The sequence below is a fragment of the Nicotiana tabacum genome, chromosome 6 (assembly GCF_000715075.1).
Source record: "Nicotiana tabacum cultivar K326 chromosome 6, ASM71507v2, whole genome shotgun sequence".
Lineage (NCBI taxonomy): Eukaryota > Viridiplantae > Streptophyta > Magnoliopsida > Solanales > Solanaceae > Nicotiana > Nicotiana tabacum.
Window position 1 is genome coordinate 66,834,724 of NC_134085.1, and position 20,412 is coordinate 66,855,135.

Below are 20,412 nucleotides of genomic sequence, written 5' to 3' on the forward strand. Positions count from 1 at the left end.
GGGACTCCCGCCTGATTGGGAATGGTGTAGCCTTCCAATTATGCAGTTTGGCATTAGGTCCCATATACAGCACCTCAGCGGTGCTTGTGCCTTCCCCTAGTTGAACCATGTGGGCTTCATATAGTATCTTCCTCATGGCCCCACAGATTTCTTCGATTCCTTCGGCCGTAAAGGCCTTCTGTTCCTCTTCTTCATTGTATTTTGGCTTGATTAATATTCTGTACAGATGCGGCACTGGCTGAGGCAAGACCCAACCATTATTCTTTCTATCATCTGCCCATCTTACATCAGCTGTAGTAGGTGGGAAGCCAACCCCAAAGAACTTTTCACTGGCAGTCGGGGTGATAGGTTTAGCTATTCCTTGCAATGATTTCCCAAGCCCTTTTCCAAGGCTTGTAGCCGTGCCTGATCATTTCCTTGGCCACCATGACTGATGCGTTAGAAAGGAAGGGTTGAGGACAAGGTTTTACTTCTTCGCACTAATTAGCGACCACGATTTCAAAGGCCTGATAGACTATGTGCTCACTTCCTTCCCTTTCTTAAAGACATAGGACTGACGGGTCCCAATAAATCGATTGCTCATCTTCCCCGTGAACCACAATCTCCTGATCCTCATGTTCGAACTTCACCATCTGGTGGAGATTAGAAGGCACAACCCCCGCTGCATGAATCCACAGCCTTTCCAAGAGAAAATTGTAGGATGTGTCCAGTTACTTCAAAGTCTACTGGGCCGATAGTCAGAATCTGATCAATCTCTCCTATTGTGTCCCTTTTGATACCATCGAAGGCACGTACACAGACGTTGTTGGGTCAGATTCTCTCGGTACCAATTTCCATACGCTGCAAAGTTGAGAGTGGGCAAATGTCTACCCCAGAGCCTCCATCCAACATAACCCTTTTCACATAGTACCCTTCGTATTTGACTATCAGGTGAAAGGCTTTGTTGTGTGCGGCCCCTTCTGGGGGCAAGTCATTTTTGCTGAAGGAAATCTGGTTAATTGCGAAAAATCTTTCGGCCATTCTCTCCAACTGCTCTACAGAAGTCTCAACAGGCACATATGCTTCGTTAAGGGTCTTGATCAATACCTTTTGATGTTTGGTGGAATTCATCAACAGAGATAGCCAGGAGACTTGTGCGGGAAATTTTCAAAGCTGGTGGATCACCTCATAATCCGCCATTTTCATCTTATGGAAGAAGGCCTCCGCTTCTTCGGCACTTACGGGATTCTTAGATGGGTAGCTCTTTCTAGTGTCATTATTCACCTCTTTCAAATTGCAATACTTTTCAGCGGGGTTATTTCCTTGAACTTCTACCGAGATTTCTTTTCCTTTGTAAGTCACCACTGATTTGTTGTAGTTCCAAGGCACAGTGGTAGGATCCGTCATGGGCTTTTTAGGTGCGCGGCCAATAACCACGGGCTCACTCAGCCTTGGTAGATTAATTCGCCCCTGCATAATATAAGCTCCTTTGGTCACACACATTTGGGTTGTCTTATTTAGTTCGAATCTCCTGGGAGGACTTAAAGTCAACTGCTTTTCCTTACGGCCTCGAGGGACAAAGAAAACAACATCTTTGGGAGTCATTGCCCCAGTTTCCACTTCAACTTTCTTTTCTAACTTTGGAGGGGTGGTTTTTTTCTTTTTCTCCCTTTTGTCTTGCTTCGGGGCAGCTTTTGGTTTCTTCTCTACATTAGCAATTTTAATGATGGCCTTCAATGCCGGGTCAAATTCCTTGTCCTCACAAATCATTCCGATTATCGGCCCGTTGTTGTGGGCCGACAGTGGGTTGTTAGTCACATTGGGAATATCTTCATCCTTTAGCACTATCTTCCTTTGTTCTATCAAGTTTTCCATGGCTCTCTTTAGAGTCCAACAGTCATCTGTGTCGTGCCCTTCTGCCCCTGAGTGATAGGCGAATCGGGTACCGGCTCTGTAAGTGGGTGATGTTGGGTTTTGCCTGGTTTGAGGAACGGGCTATAGCAGACCCATTTGAACAAGCTTTGGTAACAGGCTGGAGTAGGGTTCGCCAATTGGTGTAAAATTTGGCCTCTTGGGTGGTTCACGATGGTCGAAATTGTTTTGTGGAGGTCGGGGGTTGTAGCGATTTTGGTAAGGAGGCTGGTTTCTAGGAAATGGAGCTTGGTTCCGGTTGGCTTGTTGTTGTGGCCGGACATAAGGTTGAGCATTCTTAACCGGGTAAGGCTGAGGAGCATAGGCTACGTCTTGGTGGGGGTAATATTGTTGCAGGGTCCTTTCTGAGAAAAAAGATCTGGGAGTACGGTGTTTTCCTGCACCCGACGCTGCCATAGATGTTTCTTCCTTTTTTTTGCCCTTCACCACTCCTCCAGACCCACCCTGAATGGCTTGGGTGGTAGCTCTGATGGCGTATTGGCTTAGAATTCGGTTCGTTTTCAACCCATTTTCAACCATTTCGCCAATCTTGATGGCTTCAGCGAATGGTTTATCCATTGCGGACATCATATTTTGGAAGTAGTCAGCCTTCTAAGCTTGGAGGAAAACTGTGACCATTTCAATCTCATCCATCAGAGGCTTTACCCTAGAGGCCTGTTCACACCATTTAATTGCGTACTCTCAGAAGCTTTCCGAGGATTTATTCTTCAAGTTTGTCAATGAGTTCCTATCTGGAGCAATATCAATGTTGTACTGGAACTGCCTGACGAAATCTCTAGCCAAGTCATCCCAGATATGCTAGCGGGACATATCTTGGTCCATGTACCACTCATATGCGATGTCGACCAGACTTTCTCCGAAATAGGCCATGAAGAGTTCTTCCTTCCCACCGGCTCCTCGCAGCTGGTTGCAATATCTCTTGAGATTAGCAATAGGATCACCATGTCCATCATACGTCTAAAATTTTGGGTTTTTGAATCCCAATAGTAGATGCACATGAGGGAACATACATAAGTCGGCATAAGATACACTTTTCTATCCACTCAAACCCTATATTCTTTTGAGACTCTATTCCATACTCCTCATTTTCTTCGCAATCTCTTCTTGCTCAGGAGTTTTGGTGATATTTTTTGCCCCACAGTGAGTTCATATCGGGGTGGTTGAGAGTAAGTATAAGTGGGAAACTGAGGAGGTTCCATTGGGAACGTGGGTGTTTGGAAAGTGAAAGCTGAGGGGTCAAAACCAGGCCTGGGCAGTGTAGATTGTGCCGTGGCCAAGCAAGGTGGAGCGGTGAGGATATTTGAGGTTGCACCAGACATTAACACCTTGGGGCGAACCTCCGAAAGTGTTCCCACAAAATGGGCCGAGATAGTTGGGTGTCCTAGTGGTATGTTTGGGTAGTTTATGGGGATGTTGGAGGTCCCACTTGCCCTGGAAAAAATCTCGGGAAATCCATGGATTGTACTTGGTGGTTCTCTTCCGTTTGCCCAGGCGTCCCAAATTTCCATCATGCGGAGATGCGGTAGCCTGTTTTCCTCGGCAACTACCGATTCTGAAGTTGGGATGCCCGAGATCGGACTCTCATCTGCAATAAGAACTGTTGGCAGAGTCATTTCTGAAGACATTTCAATGCTTCCCTTCAACCTCGTGAAGTATGGATGCGAAGCCAGACTACCACAAAACCAACCACCTTTCTATAAAACCTGGGCTGGATGTAACATCAGCAAATGGTTAGTTTGGAACAAATAACAGACAGGTAATCGCACGTTGGGGGTATGATGCACCTATATAGTTAAATGTATTTCTACATGTTTTGCAATGGGTGCATGCTTCATTCCGGCTTTCCTTTTCTTTCCCATTTTCCTTATTTCCACTCCCACTCTTTCCTTTTTATCCTTTTTTTTTGTTATGGTCGAATCCTATGGAGATTGCCTACGTATCATGACCCCGCATGAATCAGACCAGGCGTAGTTCTAGGGATAATAAATAACAAAATATTTTGGGATTTTCAAATTATTCATGAAAAGAAAATGCTTTGATTACAATGACTCAAAACTAACAAACTTGAAAAGGGAACCAACAGACTCTAATAGCAAGATGACAATACAGAATCAAAAATCGACTAATAGACTCTGACAGAAAGAAAATACAGACTCGGAAATAAATTGACAGACTCCAACAGAAACAGACTCAAGTGAAAATCAGGAATACATTAATGCTCCTGGGCCCTCGGGACATCATTAGGTCTCGCCGCGAGCCTATATGCGAGATCCCCTTGCAACCGCTCCAAATCACTCATTATCTGGCGAACGAAAGTCATCACTACAGCGAAGAAGGTGGCACGAGTCATGTCCTCACACACTTTGCACTTCACAGTAATGTAGTCAGCAATGGCTCTGATCCTCTCTCGGATTCTGCCCTTTTCCTGAAGCAGTCGCCCTATCTGCTGATTCCTGTCTTCTAATACCTGAGAGTCGTGAAGGTGTTGATTTTGCAACTGTTGTATTTCTTCCTCCATATGAGCCATCAAATCATAATAGTGTTCCTTGTCAGCTCTGAAGTCTTTAGCCTGCTTGGCTGCCTCATTATCAAGAGTAGTTACCTTTTTTCTCAGGCTGGTGATTGTCCCTTCATACTTTCTCTTCAGTTGTTGCACAAACTGTGTCCGACCTTTTGCCTTTTCTACTAATTGAGCCCGGGCTTTTGCTAGACTGGCCTCAGACTTTTCTAAGTCATCTTGACACTCAAGGGCTTTCTTTTTCAGACTGCTTATAAGCCTTTCATCCGCTCGACTTCTTTCTGGGTTTCTAGCAGCTATTTTCATCTTCCGGATTTTAGCTTTGAGGGCTTCATTTTCTTGAGATAGCTTTTTCTTTTCTCCCTCATCTGCGGCAGCTTGCAAACCATTTTCAAACTGAAGGTACATGACTTGCCTTTCCAACTGGCTTATTTTAGCTTTGTAGCTTTTTTCTCTTGCCAACCAGCCCCGCTGCTCTTGCGAGTCGTTAGTGAGTTGCTGAACATGAGCTCTCTTAGCAGGTCTCTCCGGAATCTGGAACCTTTTACCGAACCAAATAATGTACTTGGGTCTACTTCACCTCTAGCTAGATCCCGCACCATAGTCTTAGGTTCAAGAAATCTACATTCATTCCACACCTGGGGAATTCTCCCTTCTGGAAATATGGCTTTTTGGCCCAATTCAATGACATGTTTACTCAAATCTTTGTCATGGGGAACGGTTTGAAATCTTCCCAATTGGTGCAAAACCCTGTGGGGGGCATACAATTGGATGCTTCGGATGCCATCAGGAGGAGATAACACACTTCAGCTGACATGTATACTGCTTCGGTGACAAGAAGCCATCCGAACGCCCACTCAATTTTATCGGCAGTCAAGGATCTCAAATGTGCAAACCAAGCTTCAGTACCCTCAGGGAATTCAATACCCACTACTCGGCTTTCAAATTCTACAATGCAACTCAAACCGATCATACCGTAATTCATATACCCAACCCGGTGGCAGAGATGTTCCTGCATCCATAATTGTAGTAACAGATTGCAGCCTTGGAAGAACTTTCCTCCTTCCCGACAGATAGTCAAGGCTCAGTAGATTTCAGATAAGATCAGGGGAACCATAGTGCTGTTGGCTTTCTTGATTGCAACATCGATCATTTATACGAGACCCACCTCTATATTACCATCTTTTCACGGACAGACTACAACACCCACAAAGGCTACTATAAAAGCCAAACCCCGCCTTGCCTCCCATTTGTCTTTATTTCTGGCATGGGTCAGACTAGTGTTCGGCTCTTCAAAACCTCGGGGGTTACAATAGCGTTGATACAAGAATTGGAGAGTGCAATACCCTTCAGATAAATTTCCATCCTAAATATCCCGACTAATACTCAGCAGATCCAGAAATCTGTGGGGAGATACCGGTCTTGGTGACACTAGATATCTACTTCTAAGGTTTCCATTAAGGCCCGCATAACCCACAACTTCCTCCAGCATGGGTGTGAGCTCAAAGTCAGAGAAAAGGAACACATTTCGAGTTGGGTCCCAAAAAGGTACTAATGCTTCAATTATGTCCAACATTGGCTTGATGTTCAATAGTCCGACGAGACCTCCCAGAACCTTTAACACGATTTCTCTACTACCTTTTCCTAGATCATTCCACCACATGTGGAGCTGTAAGGGGATCTTTTTAAGGACTGTAAAGGGTTCAATTTCATTTGTGCTCATCCTGCACATTTATTAAGGTGATTTAATAACATATTTTGACCCAAAAAAAAGGTAATACCATTTTTTCAAAATTTTACTTCAAAAATAAAACCTGGTTTTTGCGGATACGACCTTTTAGCACTTCGGGGAAGAAGATTTTAAGGTTGTGCCTGCTAACCGGTCGAAAAATAAAAAAATGAACAAAAGTGGTTGTTCTTGCAAAAACAGCCTTCCGGCGCCCTTTTGGGGACATTCAGCTTTGTTTAAACAAGAATGACATCACCCTGCTTATTTGTGACAAAAAAATAAAATTTTGTTGTTTTTGGGCTATTTTTGCAAAAGGGAAGTTAGACCCGATGGGAGTTGCCTACGTATCCCATATCCGGTGAGAATCAAACTAGCGTAGTTCGGGCAGATTTGACAAAAATGAAAACCAACTAATTTTAAAGACAAAACTCTCTTTTTCTTTTCTTCTTTTTTTTCTTTTTTCAAAATTTTGGCAGAATTTCGTTATATTTTGGATACTGATTTTTCAAAACAAGTAACTACTTCTCTGAGCCTTCACACTGTTATTTTCTTTTCCCAATTTCTTCTATTATCCACAAGCCGGTCAACACGCAAATCCGAAGCAAATAAATGCACAAGTAGCACGTAGGATGCATCAGGATGGTCTTTTCATTTCGGGTATGCCTGTCCTAGACAGACCCAATCCATGTGTTGAGTCTCCTAAGTCAAATGCACGTGATGCAAAAAAATGTTCCTACTAGGGATCCAACATGAGGTTTTGTTATACTAGGTTTAAAACTTGGGTTTATTGTTCTAGACCTGGCTTACCCGAGCGGACAACTCGAGCCAAGGGGGGCAGCGTACCGGGAATACAGAAGCTTTACCGGCTTAGAAACTTATCCAAACCTCGTTCTAAAATAGGATAAGACCCTAGACAAAAGAGAAGTCACACGAAGTGCACCCTTCTCCATTATTTAGAAGACTCAGAGAGAGGATGGGTTTCGTAGCAGTTTATATACAGTTCACAGAATATCAAAGCGGTAAAAGCACTTAGCACATTAGGCTCAAACATGTAGGAAAATCAGATAACAGATAAAGCCAATCATAACAGCTATTCTAAGCTCGAATTCTTGAATCCTGAACCAGAGATTCTGGGTTCGATCCCCAGAAGAGTCGCCAGAGCTGTCACACCTCCTTTTTTACACACCCGAAAGTAGTATAACGAAGTTTTTCCACTTTAAGTGACATTATTCGAAATGAGATTAATTATTCATTTTTATTCAGAGTCGCCACTTGGGATAGTTTATTTGGTGTCCCAAGTCACCGGTTTATTTTAAAATCCCAAATCGAGGAAATTCGACTTTCCTTTTGAAGTTTGCGAACTAGAAATTCTAAGTAAGGAATTCTGTTAACCCGAGGGAAGGTGTTAGGCACCCTCGGATTTCGTGGTTCGAGCACGGTCGTAAACTATCATAATTGGCCTATTATCTGATTTTAGTACATGTTTTAACCTATGGTACAACTTTAGAAATTATTAACCGCTTTTAATTATTTTAAAGAAGATTTAACATCGTTTAAAATATGTCTTTGGACCACGTCACATGAAATGCACCTGCAGTCCGCGACATATTTTATTTAACGTTGTTGAGATTTAAATTTGGGTCACATGAAATGCACACCCCAGTTTAGAAAGGTAATTTTTCAAATAATGCACCTAAAACAACTACGCGTTTTAACTTTGTGAGGGCCATGAAATTTTGCTAAACGGCGCACCTCGAGTTCTAAGGATAAAACGAAACTAATTAAAATGAGGGCCATGCAATTATCCCTTTGTTTGGAATGGCGCACCTTAATCCTAATTTTTGAAGAAAAAGAATTTAAATTAAGTTTGGAGGGTCGTGGACTATTTATGTTATTTACTACAGCTCACCTTCATTAGTCCTATCAATTAATTAATGGGGCAATGATAAATGTCACCATTTCTTAAGCTAAATGTTAGATCTCATTTTAAACAAAAGAAACCAGTTCGAGCTAGCCTTACGAAGGAGCATCGGCCTTTAAGAGGAAAGGCCCAACACCGCATCCTCGCCTTACGCGAAATTCCTAACCCAAATTAAACAAGGATCAAGGAGGAAGCAAGGGTGTAACTTGAGTTCGAATCCCCTTACAGGCATTAAAGACCAAGGGCGATTAGAAGGGGTCGATATCGAACCTAGCTAGCTAAATGAGGCAAAACGGCATTCGAACCTTCGAGCTTGGGGCCTGAATGAGCCCAAGTCTTAATGAAGAATGGAAATTCAAAAGCCCAAGCTCACAACAAATAGTGAGGAGCCCAGGTTTTCAGATCCAGAAAAAAGCACACAAAAACAACACAAATGACAATCCTCATCAAACTATGACATTACACTATGGAAAACGTTCAACCCTTTTCATTAATTAATTCCCCAAATCAGTTACTTTGAAACAGATTCACATGTTCCCTAAAAGAAATCAACATATATATTTATCCCTTTTCGAACCACCATTTCAAAATTGGAATCCTTGTTTTAAGAATACACACACCCTTATTTGAATATTAGAAGACAATGCAATAACATATTTGAGGTAGGAAGTTTAGATTATGAGAAGAACAATGAACTAAGCTTAGAATCGACTTAAACTAGAGCAAACAAAACTCATGAAGCACGCATATATCAATATTTTAGCAAGGTTTGAATTGCAAAAGGACATGAAATAGTCAGATCCTCATAACTTCGTCACACAAACTCCATATGAATCTAACACTATTCACTAACATTGAGTCATTCACTACAAGAAATTGGACTAATTGGGCGACTTAATTTGTTGCAACAAAAGTTATGGCTTTTGTGGCGACTATGAAAGTCGCTGCAGTAGGTAAACCTTTAATAGCGACTTTATTAGGTCGCCTCTACTATGTACAACTAAAGAGAGAATTTTTCATTCCCGCCAAGAATAAATGTTAAGCTCCAAAGTATTTGTAGCGACTAATAAATAGTCGCCTCTGAATGACCTCTGCGGCGACTTTGTCGCCACTATATGTTACTTTAAAATATAAAAACAAATAAAAGAACAAGCCCTAAAATAATTAAAACAAAAGAGAAGCATAGCCGTATCTCTGTAGAAGAACAAAATCTTATTTCATATCTCTCTTGAGCATTTTCCATTCTCTACGCAAATGTCTGCAATTTATCCGTGCAAATCACAAAATATGAACCATATGTTAGAGATCCAAAAGCCCTATCCGAAATTGTGACTTTTTCAGGTATGTTAGAGACTCAAAAGCTCAAATCACAAATCTTCTTCGGTGGTACATGTTGTTTTCTCAAATCACTGATTTCATATTTGTATTTTCAGGTTCCACCTCCAATTTCTCAGACCCATTTGAAAATCTACAGGAGCAATGTCTTGTTTGAAGCCCTTATCGGCAGTGAGGAGTCAGCGAAATTTTGGTATCTCCGTAATCTGAAACTTTCTCTTTTGATATCTTATACCTTTTGGTGTTGTTGTTGTGACTGCATGCTGGGTAAAAATATTAACCCATGTCTGACTTGGTGGTTTAGGGATATGGATTTTGGGTCCTATTTTCCATCTAAAAGTCACGACTAGAGATGATTTTGTTGTTATATTGTCTGGTGAACATATTTTTCTCTTAATTCATGTCGTATTTCTAGCCTTATACAACTCAAAGATCTTGTCCTTAGGAATAATTTTATGGTTTGGATAGTTTTGGTATCTTGTATTGTTGGTCTTATTTGAGTTCATTTTCCTATAATTTTGGTCTTGTTCGTGTTCTATTTTCATATCATCTGTAAGCTTTCTTCCTGTAGCTAATAGAGTTGCAGAATTTAGTTAGTTTTAAAACAGTTCAAGGATTTGAATGCTATAAAAAAATCTTAACATTTATATTGGTGGTGAATGTCTTATTTGTGTTTTATCCTTTCCATTTAGAAATTATTTGATTGTATTGGAGTACTGATATGGTTCTTTAATGTGTTTAGCTGTAATGGCAAACCAAAGTACCATCCTTCCATGTGTAGATTTTGCCCTCATCTTTGGATTGCTTGCCTCTCACAGCAATCATTGCCACTATGATGGCTTCTATTCTTATTTGAAAACACGAAGTAACGGAGGACAAGTCTTCTCATGATCGACTGGATTGAGGCGGGGAGAAAATCTAGTGGGAGGTGGACCAAGTGGGCTTCTAGGTGGAGGAGGAGGTAATAGTCTTCCCCTTCTCTGAACATCCACACATTGCCACTCACGTCTGTTCTTACCAGAGCATACTAATGCTTCAAATCTTGTCATCTTCTGATTGTTTCAATCAACGTCTTTAAGTTATTTTTTTAATAGTTTTTTATTTCTGCATAATTTGAAATCATCTCAGTTATGATTCAAGTTGTATGATTTGGTTTCATTTTTTGCATGTGTTTATTTTTGTCAAGTTTTGTTTAGCATACTTGTAACATAACTTTAATATTGGTTAGTCTTACTAGTTCAAAAATGTGTCTAGGTTCCGGCCCTTATAAAATTTTGTTATTGTTGTCTTTGTTCTTTGAATTAATTAATTGATTGCCTTTTTAAAAAAATAGGAATGAATAAAAGTTGGTTGAATATTAGGAATAGAATTGGCCAAAGGTATAGAGATGGAGTCGGCGGCCTTCTCAATCGGGTGTTCAGTCAACCAAGGGTGAGCATTATGATTCCATATCCTTGTAAAGGGTGTATGAACACCTTGTTCCGGTTAAGCATTGGTGTTAGAGGAGACTAGTTGAGGAACGGTTTCTAGGATTCTTATAAAGTGTGGAAATTGCAAAAGAAATGATATTGTTGAATTTGTGTCCTATTTAAGCGACTTAATCCAGATAATTAACCTTTATATCAACTTCTTTAATGAATCTAGCTTTAATCGCTGCCTATTGCTAAATATAGCTTCAATTTAACATATAGTTGTTGATTTTCCTAAACCTACAAATTTGCCAACTCCCAGTTTACTACCAAGTTATAAATGCAGTTAGAATGTTACAATGTGATTTAACCTGATCATTAAATGATTCTGTTAGGTAAAAGTTGTATTGCTATTTTTATTTTGAAGAGGATATGGATGTTTTGAGATGGTTGTTTGGTAGGGATATCAGTAGTTGTGTTTTACGCATAGTCTAGTCTAGTGTGGCAGCTTACTTGTTTGTTTTGCAACTTTTTACCTGTTTCCTGGTGAACTTTCGATCTGATCGAAGGTTGGGAAGATTAGTCTATATCACTTTTATCATTACGTTTATCTACATTTTCAACATATTAAGGTAAAGAAAATTCTATATGCTTCCTCCTGGCCTCTGGATACTATAGTGCTACGATACCTATGCAATTGATCTGGGTAAATTTGGGTGCAGATGGATAAAAGTAACTTGTTAACTCATTGCTTTCACTTTAAGAGAACTCTTGTAAGAATTGCTGGCTATTTATTTGTGCACAATACTATCTTAAGAAAATTCAGTGCTCTTTTTTATTGCTTTATTCTTAGTTATGTTGTTTGGGGTGTTTATCAAATCAATTCCTTTATTTAGTTTGCTACACTTTCACATGTTATTGCATGATTGAGATGCTAAATTGATGATGAAGCTTAAAAGAGTTCTCATTGAACCCCTGGATTACGTGTGCCATGTGATAACAAAAGATTTACTAATTTATGTTTGGGAGTATTGAAACTTTCTTTATAGTGTTGCTAAGATTTATCTTTGAATATGTTGAAACTATTGTCATTGATTTAGTCTTATGTGCTTTATGTCACCCTCTTTTCTATTAAGCATTACATTATGAGAATTGTCAAAGTGATCATGTGTTTTTCTTAATAATAGGGACAATATTCTTAAACGATGACGTCCACCAAGGAAGAGATTGAAGGCAGACAGTGAATATTTTGTGTTTTTGGTCATATGTATATACTTGCAAATACAATGAAGTATAGTGTAGTATGTAGTTGATAATTTTTTAGTAATGGAAGCATTTATAATATTCCGCTTGAGGAATACTTTCGGTGTTTGTTAAATACTTTTAGATGCTCTTATTACCTAGATATAATTCTGGTAATTTATTAGTATAATTAGAAAAAATATTGCTACTGCTTAATTATTTTTAAAAATTTAAAATCTGTTGAAAATTTAAGCTTTAGGGGAGACAAAACCTTGCTACAAAATAATTAGTATTTGTGGCGACCAATATTGCTACTAAACCCTATGTTATTATTGTGGCGACCAGAGTTGCCACTGAAGGGTATAATTACTTTTGTGGCGACTACAATCGCTACTAAAAGCTGTTTATTAGTGGCGACCAACGTCAAACCTATTTTATGGTTGGGTATTTACTTCACCTTTTGTGGCAAGTTAAGTCGCTACAAATATATATTTGTGGTGGCGACTTTTTGTAGTCGCCAGAAATAACATTCAGTTACAGTAGTACAAGGTGCAACCAGAAAGTCGCCACTAAAGGGTTATACCAGTGACTTTCCATGCTTTAGTAGCGACATTTGTCGCCACTAAAAGTTTGATTTTTTGTAGTGATTTAACAAGCATCAACTCATGAACGGAACTTTACAAGCCTTATACTATGAAATAATAAGCAATACTAAACAGAGTCCTTCGAGAACATAAAACTGAGTAGCACATATTGTGTATGAAACTGAGAAAAATAAAAGGATGTAAATTTCCATGACAAACAAATATCAAACTTCAAACACTCTTTAGATTCGTATCCCAAGTTACATTCAAATGTTGTCCATAGTATGGGAAAATACCTGGATATTGAAGGAACAAAGAACAGAGGTAAGGAATTAGCAGTAACAGCAGCAACAATCAACAAAAGAAGCAATCAGTGAACCCAGTTTCAGGCCAAGAACTGATGCGCAGCTGTCAATAACCAACCAAACTTTCTAAGCAACCAATTCAACCTGTTTCACCTCGGATGAATTAGAAGTTTTTCAGAGATTGAAGCCTTTTTAAATCAGAAGAAAAAAACTTAATGAAATTGTGACTTTTTACTGAAATTTTCAGCAGTTTGTGCTATTTCTGGATTTTCTAGCTCGTTTATGATTTTTCCAGAATTTCTATATCCTCCAAAATCTGACTTGAGAGTGAAGAAACAACGCCTTTTATAGGGAGCTTTAGGACAGCAGAAATGAGTCAAGTTATTTGCCCTTTACCCCTTTTCAAATTTTCATTTTTGCTATTGAATCCTTAGTTTAAAATCAGTTTTTCAAAATAGGTCCTAATTCCCCACCTTCTAGGCAGCTTCCTAAATCAGTTACTAAAGATTCCCTTACCTAAATTCCCCAAACTAACCCTTAAACCCCTGTCAATTACCCCAACCTACCTCATGGGTCAAGTTGACCCAATAGCTTAAACCCAATTGAGCGGGCTTTCCTTGAAAATGGGTCAGAAATGACCCCAAAGCCCAAAGCCAATCAGAAAATCCATTTGGTAATTCATGAAAAAACAGAAGAAGAAGAAGAAGAAGAAGAAGAAGAAGAAGAAGAAGAAGAAGAAGAAGAAGAAGAAGAAGACAATTAAATGATTTCAAAACCAAAATCTAAACTAAACGACTGATTTAAACCAAATAATGAGTTAGAATTAACTATATTACCAAGTCAACAACATCTAATTAAACTAATCATATGACTAAAAATCAGAAGCTTAAAGTCATGAGTGACATTTAAGCATGACGAGTGAATAAAGCAACGTTTAAAAGTTGAAAGGAAAACTGAAAAATAGCCGGAACAAATACAGACATGGATCGGTCCAGGGAAAAAAAAGAAATCCTAGGTTCAGAACCTTGGTCAATTTTCAGTCTACTCACGAAAAATGAGAAGAAAGGAAGAGGAGTAAGTGGTGAAATAATAAAATGGACAGAAAAGATAAGAGAAAGGAGGACTTACCAATTCAAATAAACACTTCTGGATGCCCTGATTTAAACAAAATTGATGTTAATCGCTTGTTCTTTGTCAAGAACAAGCGGACAACATTAATTTTGCCTTGAATCAGATTTCAAAACTCAGAAAACTGGAAGCCTATGTCATGAATGCCACAGATTCAATAGATTCTGATTTTGGGCTTTTAAAGCTTCAACTTCGATTCAAGATTCGACGAAAGTTAGGGTGATTCGAGGGAAAACAAATGGGGATTTGGAGTTAGGGAGCCTTGGAGGTCCTCTGGTGTTAGTTTGGGGTTGAACAGAGGTGGCGCCGCCACCGGAGAAAACAAGGGCGGCGCTAGGGTTTCTCCTTTGAATCAAGATTCGAGACATTCCAAGGAATTTTGAGGGAAGGTGATTGGAGATTCGGGGATGGGTGGCGGAGAGGATTCATGGGTGTATTTTTTGTGGTGATTTGCGGTAGCGCCGCCACTGGTGGCGGGTGGGGATAAGGGCGGCTTTAGGATTTTGTTAGGCTGGTGTGAGAGAGATGAGAGACGAGGGAGTAGAGGGTGAGTGTTTGGACATTTATATATTAGAGGGAGCTCAGTTCCGGACCGTCCGATCAAGTGAGATCGACGGTCTTGATTCAAAGGCAACGGTGTTGTTTGGCTTGAGTGAGGCGATGGGGTCGGGTAAAGGCAGAACTAGGCCGGATTTTGGGGCTATTTGGACGGGTATTAGGAGAATAATATTGGGCTTGGGGTTTTAATTGGATATGGCCCAATATATTTCCTTCTCCTATTTTCTTTTCAATTCCCTTGTCTTTTCTTAAAATAATTCTTTTCTTTTCCTTTTTCCAAAATTAAATAAAAATCCACATTAAATCCTAGAATTTAATTAACCTAAAAACACCAATTAAACCTAAATAAAAAATTATCACGATTAATTAAAACAACAAATTAAAGAAAAACTACTAAAATCAAAAATTAACATTAAAAGGTGCAAATTAAACTATTTTTTGTGTTTTTCTTTTTTTTATAAAACAACTTAATTAATTAATCCTAAAATGTTTAATTAAACCCTAAATGCAAATGCACATTTTTTTTGTATTTTTATGACTTAAACAAAAATTAGACATGCGGACCAAAAATGCAAACAAAAAGAAAAAATTCTACAATAATTTCTAAAATGGTAAATAATTAACAAAATCTATTTTCTTGGGATTTTTATAGGAGTATTTCAAATAGGGCAAAAATCACGTGCTCACAACCTCGAGACTTTAGTGGAAGCCAGCTAGGAGGGTTTCGACCTTAACGCTGAGATTGCTAAAGCTAAAGAGGCAATCGAAAAAACTCAACAAAGTCAAAGTTTCCCTTCACCTGAAGATGGAATTCCCGAGGGTGATGAACTTGCTCCTGGTGAAGCTAATATTCAAGCATCTTCTTCTCAATTTGATCCATCTATCTTTGTCAATGATGCTCCCATTGCTGATGTTCCAGTGGATGATGCCTCCTAGTTTTTTCTATTATTTGATGTTTTTGTATAGAACTTGTTGATGGGAAGAGTGTTTTTTGAATAGGGGTTGTTTTACCCCTATCTTGTTTGGGGTTTGATGACAAACGTATGCCTTGTTTTTGCAAATTTTAATATATAAATTTCGGCTTTATTTTCCACTTATTTTGATGATTGAGTTTTTGTTTCACCTTTTAACATTTAATTTTGCATTAAAATGCTTCAATATTCCGCGATTCTGATAGACATGAAATTATAATAAAAGAGGGCCCTTTTACAAGCGACACCGATGAAGATGACGTCTCATCTTCAAATTGGTGCAAATATATGAAAGAAGTATAAAAAAGCTAATTTGAGAAAGTTTTATGCTTTGAACTCAAGTTTCGTACATCATTATTTGTTTATGTTATACAAAATTTACAACTCTTTCACAACTGCTTTATTTATAACAGGTTCAAAATATTGGGTCTATAATCCCATGACTAAAAAACTCATAAGAACTTGGAGTATATCTTGGATTCATCTTGTGTCCTTTTTCGAGTTTCTTCAAAGATTTTCTAAAGCTTGATTTTTGGCTCTTAGGCTGATTCAAGGTTAAATTCCGACTTTTTGTCTTCTTAAATTCTGACCTTTTGTCTTCTTTGCCTCTTCTCTCTCTATATAGTCCCCCCAATGTTAGAGCTTTGAAGTCTGAGATCCCGAGCACTGGATCGTTTCTTCCTTTGATCCATTCCCTGAAAAGAAAAATACACACGGGGACTCGGAAGTATACATTTAGATGATGACTGCTTAACCCTTTTTTCTCCATCAAAAGGATTGTAGCCTAGACCAGGAATAATTCAGTATTCCTCGTGTCTTTTAGGTCTAATATTATCACTAGGTAAGGGTTAGCGTTTTGCCTATCATCTAAAATGGTTAGTATAATTAAAAAAGAAAAAAAATAAATCATACGTGAATGATACCTGATCGGGGGTTCTTCCTTTGCTTAGAAGTAATACTTCTTTAAATGAACATCATTTCAATTTGATGGGAGCACTATGCCTTCCATTGTTTCTAACTCATATGCACCCTTTCCAGCAATGCCTTGAATTCTATAGGGTCCTTCCCAATTTGGACTCAACTTTTATGTATTGGCCATTTTTTTGACTGAAAAACCTTTTTGAGGACGAAGTCCCCAATCTTGAAGTATCTAAGATGAGCTTTCCAGTTGTAGTATCGCTCAATAATTTGTTCCTGCACTGCCATTCTTATTAGAGCTACTTCTCTCCTTTCTTCAAGCAAATCTAGATTTATTTGTATTTCTTCCTCATTTGATCCCTCAGTTGCTTGGGTATATCTTGTACTTGTGTGACGACCCGGCCAGTCGTCTTATGATTTACCACTCCGTTTCCCCCCACTTCTGCTTATTTATGCTTTGTTATTCGTGTTTTATGGTATAGGATTGGTCGGATCGAATCCGGAATCATTTTCGTACCGTTTGAGACACTTAGCCTCTTTTAAGGAAGCTTAAGTTGGAAAAGTCAACCAGATGTTGACTTGTGTGATAGAGGGCTCGGATGTGAGTTCCAATGGTTCAGTTAGCTTCGGGAGGTGATTTGTGACTTAGGAGCGTGATCGGAATGAGTTTTAGAGGTTTGGAGTATATTTAGGCTTGAATTGGCAAAGTAGATATTTTAACAATTTTTGGTTTGGTAGGAGAGTTTGATACAGGGGTTGGAATAGAATTCTGAGAGTTGCAGTAGTTCTGTTGTGTCATTGAGGATGTGTGTGCAAAATTTCAGGTCATTCGGACTTGGTTTGGCTGAGTTTTTTATCAAAAGCGTAATTCGGAAGATTTTAGAAAGTTTGGCTTGAATCCGATGTGTTTTGGGTGATTTGATGTTGTTTGAGATGTTTTGATGATTGGAACAAGTTTGAATAAGGTATTAGGATATGTTTGTGCTTTTGGTTGAGGTCTCGGGGGCCTCGGGGTGATTTCGGATGGTTAACGGGAAGTTTGGATTGTTGTTGCAGTTGCTGAATTGTTGCATCTGGTATTTTCGCACCTGCGGATTGGGGACCGCAGGTACGGCGCCGCATATGCGAGAGAGAGGGACCGCAAAAGAAGATTTTGGAAGAATGTCAGGAACCGCAGATGCGGTCAGTATGGACGCATCTGCGGAGTCGCAGATGCAGAAGGCTTATCGCAGATGCGATTTTTGGGCTGGTTAGTGATTCCCGCAAAAGCGGAGGATTTAACCGCAAATGTGGTACCGCATATGCGGTTGACGAACTGCAGATGTGGAAAGGTATGGGCAGAACATATAAGTTATTTCATTTCGTGAAATTGAGCTATTTCACCATTTTTGACTTCGGTTTTGGAGCTTTTTGGGCGATTTTGAAAGAGGGATTTCAAGGGAACTTCATTAAGGAAAGAGATTTGGACTTAAAACTCATTCCTATGCTATTATTCCATGGATTAGAGCTAGAAATTAAGGAAATCAAGGGTGAAATTTGGGGAAACTATGGCTTGGAAACTTGGGCCTTTAATTGAGGATTTGAAGGACCATTTGGGATCGGATTTGAGAACTTTTGATATGTATGAACTCGTGGGGAGATAAGGAACCTATTGATGTAAAAGTTATTGAATCCCAAGAGATGGGCCCAGGGGTCGGGTTTTGGTAATTTCGGAATTTGTGCCATTTATTTATTGTTTTCGCTTGGGCTTCGTTCCATTACCATATTTTGACGTCCTCGTTCTGATTTTGGATAGATTCGACGCGAGTGAGGCCAATTCGAGGGGCAAAGGCATCGCGAGCTAGAGATTTGACCGGTTTGAGGTGAGTAATGATTGTAAATGATGTTATGAGGGTTTGAAACTCCGGATTGCACATCGTAGTGCTATATCGAGGTGAGGCACACGCTTGATAACGAGTGTGGGGTCGTACACTATTGGGGATTGTGACTTGGTCCGTCCCGATTGATGATTTTGCCGTGTATTTGACTGGAAACTATTTGCTATCATCATTATTTGGGCTGAATACAATATTTGGGCTTCGTGCCAATTATTTGAACCCTTCGGGGATTTTTATTGATATTTCCTCACTATTTTGACTTTATACTTGAACTCAGTCATGTTTACTCAGTTTTAAGACTTAAAATGATATTTCAAATGATGTTTGGGTTGAGAAACACTGTTTACTATTGCCCGAGGGGCTTGTGAGGATTTTTGACTGAGTAAGGCCGAGGGCCTATGTTGCGAGGAAACACTGATACTGATTTGAGGCCGAAGGCCTGAGATATGTATGCCACGAGGTGGCTTGATTGATATGAGGCCGAGGGCCTAGTTTTGATGTCATGAGATGGCTTGTTATTGCATTTGGGCCATAAGGGGCCCCTCCAGGAGTCTGCATAACCCCAGTGAGCGCGGGTACCCATTGTGATGTGAAATTGAGCCCGAGGGACTGGTATTGTTCTATGTTATTGCCTAAGGGGTTGGTACAATTCTAAGATGTTGCCCGAGGGGCGGATTTCACTACAAGAGAAGTGATTATTAGCGATGAAAAATCCAGTCGTTAAAAGCCCAAATATGGTCGCTATAGGTCACTAACGACCGGGCAAAAATTGGTCGTCACCAGTCACTAAATGCATCGTCGTTAAAAGTTAACAACTGGATTGGAGTTCGGTCATTAAAGATTCTTTAGCGACGAAATATTTTATGGTCGTTATACTTATTCTTTTGTGACCGAATTTTCCCCTTGTTGATTTGTCATCCTGTCGTTAAAGCTCTTTAAAAACAACAACAAATTCAATTACTATAATTACTTTTAGTGACTGGAGTTCCCTTTCGTTAATTTTCTGTTACTTTTAACGATAATATTTTTAACGATTAATTTTTTTCCGCTACTACCTGTTTAACAATTTGACAATCCAATCATTAAATAGTTGTAAAGACCATATTTTTCTTCACTTATATGAAATTTTAATAAATGCAATTAGATAATTCTTAAATTTTTCCATGTATTTGCAATAATATTCATTGTTCCATATACTTATACATATACATCAGAAAAAATAATAAATAACCGCATGTATTCACATAAAATTAATCTGTCAATTAGAAAGAACTATAAAACAACACATTACTAGAATATATACACATCTAAACTGTATGACTTTCTCACTATCAAATCCTAAAAGACAGAAAACGAAATTATAACATATGTACAATGACAACATCCCTACACAACCGCCAAGAGAGCTATACGATCTAATATGCATCAACTTGCTTTTTACTTTCTTCAATGATATCCTCATACTTCAAATTTTTTATATGTTAAAAGAACAAGCTAATGTCAGTTTAGTAAAAACTTCTCTAATTATTTTATTTAAAATAAATAAATAAATAACTTTAATCACCATGTTAATTAAACAATTGGAGTAAATAAATCAAACATGGCTATTATAAATCTAAAGCATAAGACACCAATTTTTCTGGAATTCAAATAACCTTTATTAAAAAGTTTCAACCATGGTGAAAGTGAAAGCTAATAATACTAAATGTATAAGCATAGGGCATGACTGTGCAAAAAGTGAATGAGCATGACAAGAACAAACAGTTTGGCAAACAAAAAAGGAGAAGACCAAGAAGAGTTGTGCAAGAATGGAGATCAAAAGAAGTGAATGTTGAGCAGGGTAATATTTCAACTACAAGTGAATTAATACAACAACATCAGAGAAGCAAAGTCAAGAACATGATAGGGAAAACTATCACTAAAGATGCAACAAATCAGAAACATATACAGAGAGGACAGCAAGGGAAGGGGACAAATGAAGCCGACCCACAACATTCCTAAGAGGG

At 38.9% G+C, this 20,412-nt stretch overlaps 1 long non-coding RNA gene across 2 annotated transcripts; it reads left to right on the plus strand.

The window, feature by feature from the left end:
- Positions 1-9,168: 9,168 nt before the first annotated feature.
- LOC107802897 (uncharacterized) lies at positions 9,169-12,181 on the plus strand. 2 transcript variants are annotated; one of them, XR_001651911.2, is made up of 4 exons: positions 9,169-9,420; positions 9,513-9,607; positions 10,157-10,375; positions 12,011-12,181. It is a non-coding gene; the product is annotated as an uncharacterized LOC107802897 (long non-coding RNA). The 2 variants fall into 2 exon arrangements; XR_001651912.2 differs by having other exon boundaries at positions 9,176-9,420; positions 10,233-10,375.
- Positions 12,182-20,412: the final 8,231 nt, after the last annotated feature.